General features: G+C 34.1%; 1 pseudogene; it reads left to right on the top strand.

The window, feature by feature from the left end:
- Positions 1-2,318: 2,318 nt before the first annotated feature.
- Positions 2,319-3,214, top strand: LOC113200366 (lathosterol oxidase pseudogene; annotated as a pseudogene).
- Positions 3,215-12,562: the final 9,348 nt, after the last annotated feature.

Below are 12,562 nucleotides of genomic sequence, written 5' to 3'. Positions count from 1 at the left end.
AGGTATCTCTTTGATATAATGGTTTTATTTCTGTTGGACATATATTCAGTAGCAGGATTGCTGAATTATATGGTAATTGTATTTCAATATTTTTTGGGGGGTACTCAAACCACTGAAACATATCCCTAGCCCTAATTTGTATTTTATTTAGAGACAGGGTCTTACTGAGTTGCTTAGCACCTCACTTTTTCTGAGGCTGGCTTTGAACTCAATCTTCCTTCCTCAGCCTCCCAAGCTACTGGCTATTTCAGTATTTTGAGGTGTCTCTGCTGTTTTCCATATTGCTATACTAATGTACTTTCCCATTAACAATGTATAAGAGTTCCTGTTTCTCCATATCCTTGCCAGAATTTATTCATTATTTTTTTTTGTTTATTTGGTAATAGCCAATCTAACTGGGGTGAGATGATTGCTCATTGATTTTCTCAGATATTATCTGAAACATTTTGAGAACTTTTTCATTTACTTTTTTTTGCCAATTTTATGTCTTTAGAGAAATGTCTTTTCAAATCATTTGCTCGTTTTATTGGATTATTATTATTGTTGGTGTTATTTTGAGTTCCTTATATATTCTGAATATTAACCCTTGAATAGTTTGTGAAATTTTTTCTCCCAAGCCTAGTAAATTGAATCTTAACTCTGTTTATTCTTTCCTTTGCTGTGCAGAAGCTTCTTAGTTTGATTTAATCCCTTGTTTAATTTTTTTTTTTTTTTTGCCTGTGCCTTTGGGATTTATCAAAAAAAAAAAATCTACCAATCACCAACGTCCTAAAGTGTTCTGCCTGTTTTCTTCTAGTAGTTTCACAGTTTTGGAACATACATTTATGTTCTAAATTCATTTTTAATTGAATTTTGTATATGGTGAGAGACAGGTGTTTAGTTTCATTCTTCTTATATGTATATCCAGTTTTCTCAGCACTATTTGTTGAAGAGGGTAACTTTTATCAGATATATATTCTTGGTTCATTTACTGAAAATCTCTGGCTGTAAATAGGTGGATTAATTTTTGGATTTTTCTCTTCTGTTTTATTGGTCTTAGGTGCTTTTATGCTATACTCTGCTGTTTTGATTATTATATTTTTGTAGTATGTTTTGAAGTCAGGTATTATGATGCTTCCAGCTTTGCTCCCCTCCTTCTGACTTCCTTGGGATTGCTTTGAGTATTCTGGGTATTTGTTGTTCTATATCAATTCTGTGGTCACTTTTTCAAATTCTGTGAAGAATGCCATTGGAATTTTTTTGGGGTACCAGGGATTGAACTCAGGGGCACTCAACCATTAATTTGTTGATTTTTTTTAATTATAAAGGGATGTTGAATTTTATCAAAGGATTTTTCTGTGTTTATTGAGATGATCATCTGTTTTTTGTCTTCAATCTGTTGATGTGCTGTATTATGTTTATTGGTTTGTGTATGTTGAAACATCTTTGCAGCCCTGGGATAAATCTCACTTGAACAGAGTATATAATCTTTTGATATGCTTTTAGATTTAGTCTGGCAGTATTTTGTTGAGAATGTTTGCATCTATGTACATCAGGGATATTGGTCTATAACTTCCTTTTTTGTTATATCTTTATATTTTAGAGGTCAGGATAATGATAGCTTCATAGATTGAATTTGGCAGAGTTCTCTTTTTTAATTTTTTATTTGTTCTAAATAGCTATACATGACAGTAGAATGCATTTCTATACATTATACATAAATGGAGTATAACTTCTCATTCTTCTTGTTGTACATAACGTAGAATCACACCAGTCATGAAATCATATATGTGCGTAGGGTAATAATATTTTGGAATGGTTTGAGAATAACTGGCATTAGTTATTCTTTAAATAATTTGTATTCAGCAGCGAAGCCATTATGTCCTGAGCTTTTCTTTGTTGGGAGACTTTTTATTGCTCCTTAAATTTCTTAGTTTGTTATTGGTCTGTTCAGGAATTCCTGTTTTCATGATTTAACTCTGTTAGGTTATATGTGTCCAGAGTTTGTTCATTTCTTCTAGGTTTTCCAACTTGTTGGCTTATTGGATCTAAGAATCATTTATATATCAGTTGAAATAACACCTTTTTCATTTCTGATTTATTTATTTGGGTCTTCGCTCTTGTTTTTCTTGGTTAGCTTGACAAATGTATCATTGATTTTATCTCCTCCAGGCATAGTCCACTTATCAACGCTGGATCTGGGTGCCGTCCTGGAAGCGGCTGCAGCTGGAGCAGTGTGGACTCTCCAGGTTCAGCACTCTTTTGATGACAACTCCTGACTCCAACTGACTGAGGTTCCTGTTGTGTCTTAGTGCACTCTTTTGCTTGCTGGAGCTAAGATGGACCTTGTTCTCAGTGCCGCAGAGTATTATTATTTTTTTACACCATACGTATATCCAGCCACATGGCCAGAGGATGACATCTTCCGACAAACTATTAGTCTCCTGATTGTAACAAATCTTGGCGTTTATATCCTTTATTTCTTCTGTGCCACATTGAGCTATTATTTTGTGTATGATCATTCATTAATGAAACATCCACAGTTTTTAAAGAATCAAGTGTATCAAGAGATTAAGTTCACTGTCCAGTCATTACCCTGGATAAGTATCCCCACCATTGCATTGTTCCTGCTAGAGTTGAGAGGTTACAGCAAATTATATGACAACATAGGAGAGTTTCCAAGTGGTTGGTTTCACCTCATTGTCAGTGTCATCTCCTTCCTTTTTTTCACCGATATGCTGATCTACTGGATTCAGAGGCCTTCATCAGAGACTTGTATACAAGCTCAAATATAAACCTCATCACATTTGGAAGATTCCCAATCCATTTGCATGCTTTTCACCCAGTGGATGGCTTCTTTCAGAGTCTACCTTACCATATATACCCTTTTATCTTTCCGTTACACAAAGTGGTTTACTTAGGTTTGTACCTCTTGGTTAATATCTGGACTATTTCCATTCATGATGGTGATTTTCATGTCCCCCAGATTTTAAAGCCATTTATTAATGGCTCAGCATATCATACAGATCACCACATGTTCTTTGACTATAACTATGGACAGTACTTCACACTTTGGGATAGAACTGGAGGTTCATTCCAAAATCTTTTCTCCTTTGAGGGGAAAGGACCACTTAGTTATGTAAAGAAGATGGCAGAAGAAAAATGCAACAGCCCTGCAGAAAATGGTTGTAAAAATGAAAAATTATGCAATGGAGAATTTACAAAGACTAAGTAATTATTGCCCAATTATTCTTAAATATTTTTAATAAGGAAAAATAATCTACACACAGCCAAGGTACACAGCAAGTAACTGGTATCATTTGAAAATTAGCATTGTGTGTTCAGCTAAGGAAGGATGATAATGGTAGGTCAAGGAAAGATGCGGGGACCATCAAGATTAGAGTCTCATGCTTAAAATGCCAGGTGCTGGCCAAGGGGACAATTTTTGTCTTTCCAGCCAGCAGATCTGTAGTTTGTATAGCCTCAAGAACAATTCTAAATAAGATAGAAAATATACTACTCAGGGGAATAGGCTATATCCTTTTTTTGCTTTAATCCACCTGTATTCATTAAGAAAAATTCATTGTGCTTAATAATACCAAGACTAAACACCATAACCAAAAAATACTAATATAAAGATGGTTCCTTGTTCCAGGAATGGTTAAGTCTTCAGTGTTGGTGTGATAATGAATATTCATAGGACTTTGTTCAAGTGGAAATGTCAGTGTGAAAAAGAAAACTTGATGTATTAGATAAGCTACATCAATAATTTAGTGGCAGGTATAATAAAATGATTATCTTCCTATACATAGGAGCCTCATTTTCTGGGACACCGTAAAATAGTCCATTTTACTGATGAATAAATAAATGGAAATTTAAAAAAAAATCAATTCTACCATGATTTAATCCAGATATTGGATTATTTCGCTAGAGATATTGATGCTTCTCATTTAAAAACATTATTTAATAAGCATAAAAAATGGAATCTGAATATAGTTAGAGAAATTTGATGCCAAAGTAATATATTTGGCACTACTGATTTTTTAAAATAAAATTTATGCACTGTACTTTTGATATGTTTCAAAGTTATAAATCCATCATTGTTTATAAAAGGAAGTAATTGCCAAATATTTAGGTCTTCTTCTGAAGATTTGTTTTGAAATCTGATTCTCCTGTTTCTCTACTTTTCCCCATTACCTCTGCAAAATGGCTTAACAAATACTTTCATAAAGAAATGTGTGTATTGTAACATAAATATATTGAAAAAACATGTTTTGTAAAGGCATTCTATTAGTTGTTTATCAATCAAAAAAAATTGATCATCTTGTTAAAAAAATCAACTTTTCATTTTATAGATCTTTTATACAGTTTTTAGACTCTGTTTCATTTATTTCTACTCTGATCTTTATTATTTGTTTTCTAAGTAATTTTTTAATTTCCCTTTTGATTTCTTCATTGATTCAATGGTACTTCAAGAATATGTGGTTTATTTCCATAGATTTGTATAATTTCTAAAGTTACTCTTGGAGTTGTGATGTAGCTTGGTGGTAGAGTACTTGCCTAGCATGTGCAAGGCCCTAGATTTGATCCTTAGTACTAAAAAAAAAAAAAAAAAATTCTTGTAGATTTTTAGTTTTATTCCATTTGGTCAGAGAAGATGCATGATATGATATTATTATTTTTATTTTAGAGCCTTATTTTGTGGTATAACATATGGCCTCTTTTGGAGAATGTCTCATATGTTGATGATAAAATATGAATTCTGCTGTTGGGTGAAATGCTCTACAAATATGTTATATCCAGTGGTCTGTAGTATAGTTTGACTCTGATGTTTCTTCATTAAGCTTTTGTCTAATGGTCTATGCATTGATGAAAATGGAGTTGAAAATTGTAACTGGAAAAAGATGTAGACAGCCATTTAAGATTCTTTCTAACTGAATGTGGCCTTTAAAAAGCAAATGTTCAATGGGAAGATTAGACAATCTGCAGATAGGGCAAAGGGGAAGGAGGTGGGGAAGGGGACAAGGGGGTAAAAAAAGATGGTAGAATGAGATGGACATCACTACCCTAAGTACATGTATAAAAAAGACATGAATGGTGCGAATATACTTTGTATATAAGCAGAGGCATGAAAAATTGTGCTCTACATATGTAATATGAATTGTAATGCATTCTGCTGTCGTTTATAAGAAATTAGAATAAAAAATTTAAAAAGAGCAAAAGTTAAAAATGAAATTATGTAATTTGAAGAAAAAGAGATGGAACTTGAGAACATTATGTTAAGTGAAATAAGCTAAATCTAGAAGGTCAAAGGTCATTTGTTTTCTCTCATATGTAGAAGCCAGAGAGGTATAAGATCTTATGAAAATTGAAGGGAGATCAGTAGAGGAGAGAAAGGAAACTGGGAGAGGGAAAAGAGGAAAGAAAGGGGAAATACTGGGCAATGATATTGCCCAAATTATATTGTTATATTGCATGCATATATGAATATGTAACAAGAAGTCCCATCATTATGTACAACTATAATACGCTAATAAAAAGTAAGGAATAAAGGAAAATAAAGTAAATGTCCCCCTGCCCAAGTGTTCAGTTCTCCATTTGAATTAAACATGGTCAAGTGGGCTTTGATTGAAGATGAGAGGGTAATTTGGGGATATATTCTGAAAGAATACATATTTCAGTGTTTCACAAATGTTAAATGTTTTGTTATTTTACTTTCTCTGAATGCTATTTAGCTGATCCACAGCTTCATCTATATAGATACACATAAAAGGGGCTAAGAAAGTTTGGAATTTTTTCATAAGACAGAAGAGAGAGTGCTTGTCTAGCATATACCTGAAGCCTTTTGTTAGATCCTCAGCACTCCTAAAAAAAAAAAAAAAAAAAAAAAAAAAAAAAAGTGGAGGCCACAGGGTCCCTCTACTGGTAGCTAGTATAAATACAATTCAATTACAACAAGCGGAGTTTCCTACACATTTGTGGTAATAACTTAAAGTTAAAAAAGTCATCCCAATTCAATGCTAAATTTTTTAACATTGCAGTGTTGTTTATGGACTAGTTTCCACTAAAATACTTTAAAATCTTTCATTTACTTAATATATGCTTGGGAGCTGTGGGTCATTGTCCGAATACATCTGTTTTCCTCTACCTATGCATGTGGACTTCCATTATCTTCCTGTCCATAAGCCACAACTGGTTAGTTTTCTTGGCTTTCATTGGTGTTAAGGGTTTCTAAAAATAATGCTTCTGTTGTTACTTCCTTGGTTTGGAACATAATTAGAGTAGACAAAAGAGTTAAGCAGATGGAGATTTAAGTGTCAGTTTTATTATAAAGTAATACTAAGTGATAACTGAAGAATGAGATCAGTTTTGCAGTAACAGTAGTTTTCTAGGACTACACCTAAAAATAGGTAGCTCTTCTCCTAGTTGCTTACAGTCCAGTCCCTTACACAAAGGGTGGCATATAGTTTGTTTTCCAAACCAAGATACTTTTGAGAGTCAAATGGGCTCTCTAATAGGATGAAATATTAGGACTGTCCTGGGCAAACTGTGCCACAAGATCTGCCTTTTGTCTCATGATAGCAGTCAAAGCAAAAAGCATATCCTCATCAGGCAGGATACTCTTCCAGGAGGAAATGGAGGAAAGGGGGTAGCCTAGCACACTCAGTTGTTTATTCCTAACACAAAAAACAGATGAATCCATTCTTCATCATTAGGGAGAAGGAAAAATAGGCCAAGAAGCCAATTGTATACATGAAAAAATTTCATCCTTGTAGACTCCAGAGGAAGGTAGAAAGAGGGTTTTACCTTCAGGCCTGCTTCTAATATTTGCAGTCAGAAAAGGGCCACAGTGAGCTGCTCTCAGTATAGATCCTGAAGAGTGGTGTGCAAGAGTCCACATTTAATGATATGATGATGCCTGGTAGATTGAAATTGGCCATGGTGGGAGTGTTAAGAGCATGGGAATTGGCAAACTAGAAATTAGGGACTTCCTGTCTCCTTCTTTGTAGAGCTGGTTGTTAAAAATTCACCAGTATACCACTTGATCAGAATTTTATTTGCCACAGGTTTATAGTTTTTGCTTTCCCCTTTCCTCATTATCTATTGAAGATATTCATGATAACTGTTATAGTCACATTTATTATTACCATTAAAAAATTCCAAGCTCTGCACCATCGTATACCTCCTATTGGACTTTTACTCGGTGGTCTAAATAGCTACAGTGGTCTGTGCTCTGAGTCCTCTGTCCTGGCAGAGCCAAGGACCCTGAGAATGGGTTTTCCATTTGGTTCCAAGACTAGCCATTCAGTGCATGGTTGGGGAATTCCTTGCCAAGTCTACTGAGTTGGAAAGCGTAAGTGTCACTTTGATGCTTTTAGACTCTTCCAGGCCTTGGTAATAAGAAGTAGGATTATTCATAGGGGAACTGAAATTTCTGGCAATAGAATTGTTAGTATATCCATAAAACATTTGAGTTTCAGAAGTTAGAATCTCCAAGATTTGAGTCCTATTTTTTTTAAATTTTTTAATTGGTTGTTCAAAACATTACAAAGCTCTTGACATATCATATTTTATACATTAGATTCAAGTTGGTTATGAACTCCCAATTTTACCCCATATACAGATTGCAGAATCACATCGGTTACACATCCACATTTTTACATAATGCCCTATTAGTAACTGTTGCATTCTGCTACCTTTCCTATCCTCTATCGAGTCCTATTTATGTGGAGTATAACTGTGAAACTTTGCAAAAAATTTTGCCAATTGGAATTGTCTTTTTTTTTTTTTTTTTTTTAAAGGGGAACAAGTGGGCTGGGGTTGTGGCTCAGTGGTAGAATGCTTGCCTAGCATATGTGAGGCATTGGGTTTGATCCTCAGCACCACATAAAAATAAACAAATAAAATAAAGGCATTCTGTCCATCTACAACTACAAAAAAAAATTAAAATTAAAAAAGGGAACAATATTCTCCCATAAAGAAAAAAATGTTTTGAGGATAAAATGAAATAACACCTGAAATGGATTATAAATCTTTAAAGAGCTACCTTAAAGTAAAGCATAAGCATTATAAGGACAGTGCATATTTTGTGGTAAATGGAGAGAGTTGTTAGTTCTGACATTTTAGCCAATAATTTGCCAGACAGGAAGCAGAGGTGGACTATCCACAAGGTTATCTGAATATGTGTTAACCCTCCAGCAAAGCAGTATAACTTGTTTTGGAGGAAAGAGGGAAAAATTAGGCATTTCTCCCTCAACCTCCCAGAATAAACTAGCATCTTTGGAAAAATAGAACTTTATTTTTTGGATTTCTTGATGCTTATTTTACAGTTTAATGCTTCTAAATTATAATTTGGAAGGAAGTGGTGATATTATATACATTTGTGTTCTTAAAAAGTACTTAAAATCTCTAAAAGTACTTAATTCAACCATCATGGAATAATTTCTGCTTGTGCCTTTCAATGTGTTGTGAAGGGCTGGATGAAGAAGTCATGTTTTGTATCATGTACTTTGTACAGAACATACAAAGCCTGTTTTTTCCTTCACATTACAGGGAGATCCTAAATATAAAATTACTTCGATGATGTTTTCTTATTAAACACCAAATAAATATATTTTAAATTTGAGTAGCAGCTGTATTTCAGATTATATTAAAAAATTAAAATTTAAAACTTTCAAGCTCTGTTAAGTGTTTTTAGATGTATCTTGGTCTCCCTCTGGTGGTATCTGAGGCAAATTGAATCAAAACCTGGTGCATATAGCTTATTTCTTTGAATAAATAATAGGTTTTGAACATTTAAGTCTCTATTACAATGGCTAGAAAATACAGAGTATATAATCTATATCTGACCTTATTTGCATCCTAATTAAGACAAATCATATGTAAAATACCCATTTCTAAGATTTGAGACATTTAAAATGTGATGTGTTTATATTATTAAGCATGATAATGGTATTTTACTTAGGTTTTGGCATATCTTAGATCATTTTTTGTTTATTGTTGTTATTGTTTTGAGGTTTTTTAAATTACTTGAATGTGTGTTTATTTTTTTTGTAATAGTGGTGTGTGTGTGCATGTGGACACATGTCTCTGTGTGTTCTTTTCCATACAAAATATAGCCCTATATTCAATTGTAAATTTCCAAGGTTTGATGTTTTATGTAATATCTTCTGGTATAAATTATTGAAAAAAGAAATATGGAAAAAAGAATTATTTAATAAGTTGTTTGTTGGTAGACACTGCTATTACTCTGGTGAGATTTTTCTCATAAATATTAATATATTACAAAAAGTATTAAATCAGTATCTTATCAATTCTCTAGATTCAACCATAAATTTTTAAGGAATCCTGAAGATAGAAGAACAAGGTAGAATATACCAAGTAGATGTGATTGGTTAAACACAGTGAGGTTTTCTTTTTTTCCTTTCTTTTTTTTTTCTTTTTTTTTTTTTTGTGATGCTAGGGGTCTAATTAAGGATTTCACACATGCAAGACCAGTGCTCAGTGCTCTACAACTGAACAACACTTCCTGCCCAGAAATTCCATAGAATATAAATGCATATTTCTTTCTCTTAAAATATTTTTTTAGTTGTAGATGGACATAATGCCTTTGTTTCATTTATTTATTTCTATGTGGTGCTGAGGATCAAACCCAGTGCCTCACACATGCTAGGTAAGCACTCTATCACTGAGCTACAACCCCAGCCCAAATGCATATTTCTACAACAAATAAATTGTAAGGAAGTAAAAACAGAGATGGAAGTAGAACTTGAAAATCAAAAGAGACTTAAATTACTATAGTCATGTTATATATATAAATATATATATATATATATATAAATGTTATACACACATATGCCCTAATTAAGATAAGTAGAATGAAAAACACCTATTTCTAAGATTTATGAGACATTTAAAAAATGACATTAGATGTTTATATTATTAAGGAATTTTTAGGTCTGATAATGGTATTTTAGTTACATTTAAAGATAAGTTATTGTCTTTTAGAGATTCACCCTGAAGTGTTTACAAATGAAATTACATGATTTCTTGGATTTGCTTCCAAAGAGTTCAATAGGAAGGGATGAGGGGAGGTGTGGCTAGGGCAGACTCAACCATGGACTTAAGGTTGCTGCTACTGGACAGACACTGGCAATTTATTTTATCATTTTATCTACTTTTGAGTATGTTTTGAAATTCTCCATAGTAAAGCATTAGGACTATCAATGAACTGGTGAAAAGTATCTTTAATAACAGCTCTATAAATGAATACAGCTTATTTTACCATATCATTAAACACCATTGTTCAGTGGACTAGTAAGCAATTTTCCTTACTAATCTTAACCCAAGCCATGCTACATTTAGGTCTCATTATGTATCGGAGGGGTATCCTAAATTTCTTAAGAGCAGCCCTCAGAAATCTGGCTCAGTCTAAACAGAGGCTTTATTTTATTTTTTTTTTTAAATATCTGTAAGAAACTGAGTTAGTTTTTTCTTGGACCTCAATTTTAATCTAAAGCAAAAGGAATCTTAGAATAAGGTTGCAGGCTTATTAAAGAAGAGAGGGTATAATAAACTCAGATTACCCAATTCCTTGAGATTCCAGGCTTATTAAAGAAGAGAGGGTATAATAAACTCAGATTACCCAATTCCTTGAGATTGAGCCAAAATCAATTTAAGGACAAGTGAGGGAACATTCAGAGGTATTGTTGCTTAAAATGTGCATTGTAGAGTAGTGACAAAGCACAAGAATTCTTCCTAGGAAACTTGGGAAAAAAAGTGGGATTTTAAGACAAAATGATAGTCTAAAGCTTTAAAATTTAGAAGAAAAGACAGTGGAGGTATGTTTCAACATTTTGTGAACAAGAATTTTCTAACAAATTTTCTCTGTCCAAAATATAAGAAGTCACCTTGTGAAGTTGTCTTTAGGAATGTAAACAGTCTGGACTTTTATTTGTCAGGGAAATAGCAGAGAAATTTTCAGTGAACGGGAGTTTAGGTTTAGATAGACAAAACTCATGTTTAATTACTAACATTTGATTATTTGAATAATAAAAATGGAAATGTTAAAGGTCCTCTAACATCTGGAAGGGAGATGAATTTCAGGATCAAGACATTTTCCTTATGCTCCTATAGGACATACTTTCAGCTTATCTGTAAGGTAAGTGAAGAGCTTAAAAATTTGGGCATCAGTATAATAATACTGATGTTACATGTGTTAATACATGTGTTAGTATATGGGTATTAGTCTTGAGTACTGAGAGCAGTGGTGAAACCATTTTCCATGGATCCTGAATTTGCAGAAGAGCCTGGAGGTGATTCATTGCTAAGAACATTTTTAATTGAAGCTCCTAAAGCATTGGTATATACTGGAAGGCTCCAAGACATTTAGGATAGTCTAAATCTCCATTAGGCCATTCCTCAGAGAGACAATACTGGCTGGTTGCCAATCGAGGCTTTGGTGTACCAAAGTTGATGTAATATTACCACGTAGGTCTGGAATCTCCCGTGGGTCTGGAATCTCCTGAAGTGACAACATTACCAGCACTCCTGCTACCACTGTATTCATTAACATAAGCTGGATAAGCCAGGTGACAAATGACTGTGGAGTCTTAGTGGGTTATGACAACAAAGGTTTGATTTTAAACTTAATTACATGCCTACCATGGGTTCTGTTCAGGTCTCCTCCCTCTGGGATCTTTGCTAATTGAAGTCACCGTCTGAATCCTTGCCAATCATCATTGTTGAAGGAAAGAAACTCTTAAAGGGTGTCTGGGTTGTGATTAAGATAGCATTTTGAGTACATTAGGTTGGGGATTCAGGAATAATTGGACCCAGCCCTTCACCAATAATTCCTCTTTACAAGGTCCTGAAAAAAAATATCCATGAAGGAAATAGCAAGAAAATATGCCACATCCCCATGGGTGTATATCCCAGTGAAGAATCCAGTGAATTAGATAGAATGGCACTGGAAATCCCTCAGCACCAGCCATGTTAGCCTGAGCAGCTTAGGCCCCAAAGGGGGTTAAATACCTGCTTCACCTCCTTTTGCTCCACAGCATGATCTGAATCATCATTCTTCTATTTTTTCATTTGTCAAACAGAACCTGGAGTGCAGAAGATACAGGGAAGGAGCTAGAAAGAATCTATATGAAAACCTAGTGCAGAGTTGGTGTGGGCGGCACTCCTAACCAAGCCACATGGAGAAGGAAGCCAGAGAGCCTGGAGGGAGACACAGAACCAGCATGTGCCAGTGGGAAGCACGTAGGGTGGGAGATGACTGGGTTGTCTCTGGAGGAACAGGGAATTGGAGGAAGAAAGGGAGATTGGACTACAAACATTCATATGCTGCCTTTTTAGCAAATTTTAAATCTTCAACCAGTCAGGGCAGTCAATAAAACTGTTTGTGACTTCTTCAACTATAACAACCATTCACAGGTAGTTACTAAGAATGGAAGTAAAAATCCTGAGAAAATGAAGTTTCCTAATCAGGAGGCTTTAGCTAGACAGGGTAGTAGTAAATGAGGGAGTTAACAGGGCTTTGATAAAGAGATTTTTTCCTCCCCTCTTATCACTGGGTAAC

This window comes from Urocitellus parryii, chromosome 10 (assembly GCF_045843805.1).
Source record: "Urocitellus parryii isolate mUroPar1 chromosome 10, mUroPar1.hap1, whole genome shotgun sequence".
NCBI lineage: Eukaryota > Metazoa > Chordata > Mammalia > Rodentia > Sciuridae > Urocitellus > Urocitellus parryii.
Note: the sequence above shows the minus strand (reverse complement) of the source record. Positions and strands in the feature narration are given on the sequence as shown.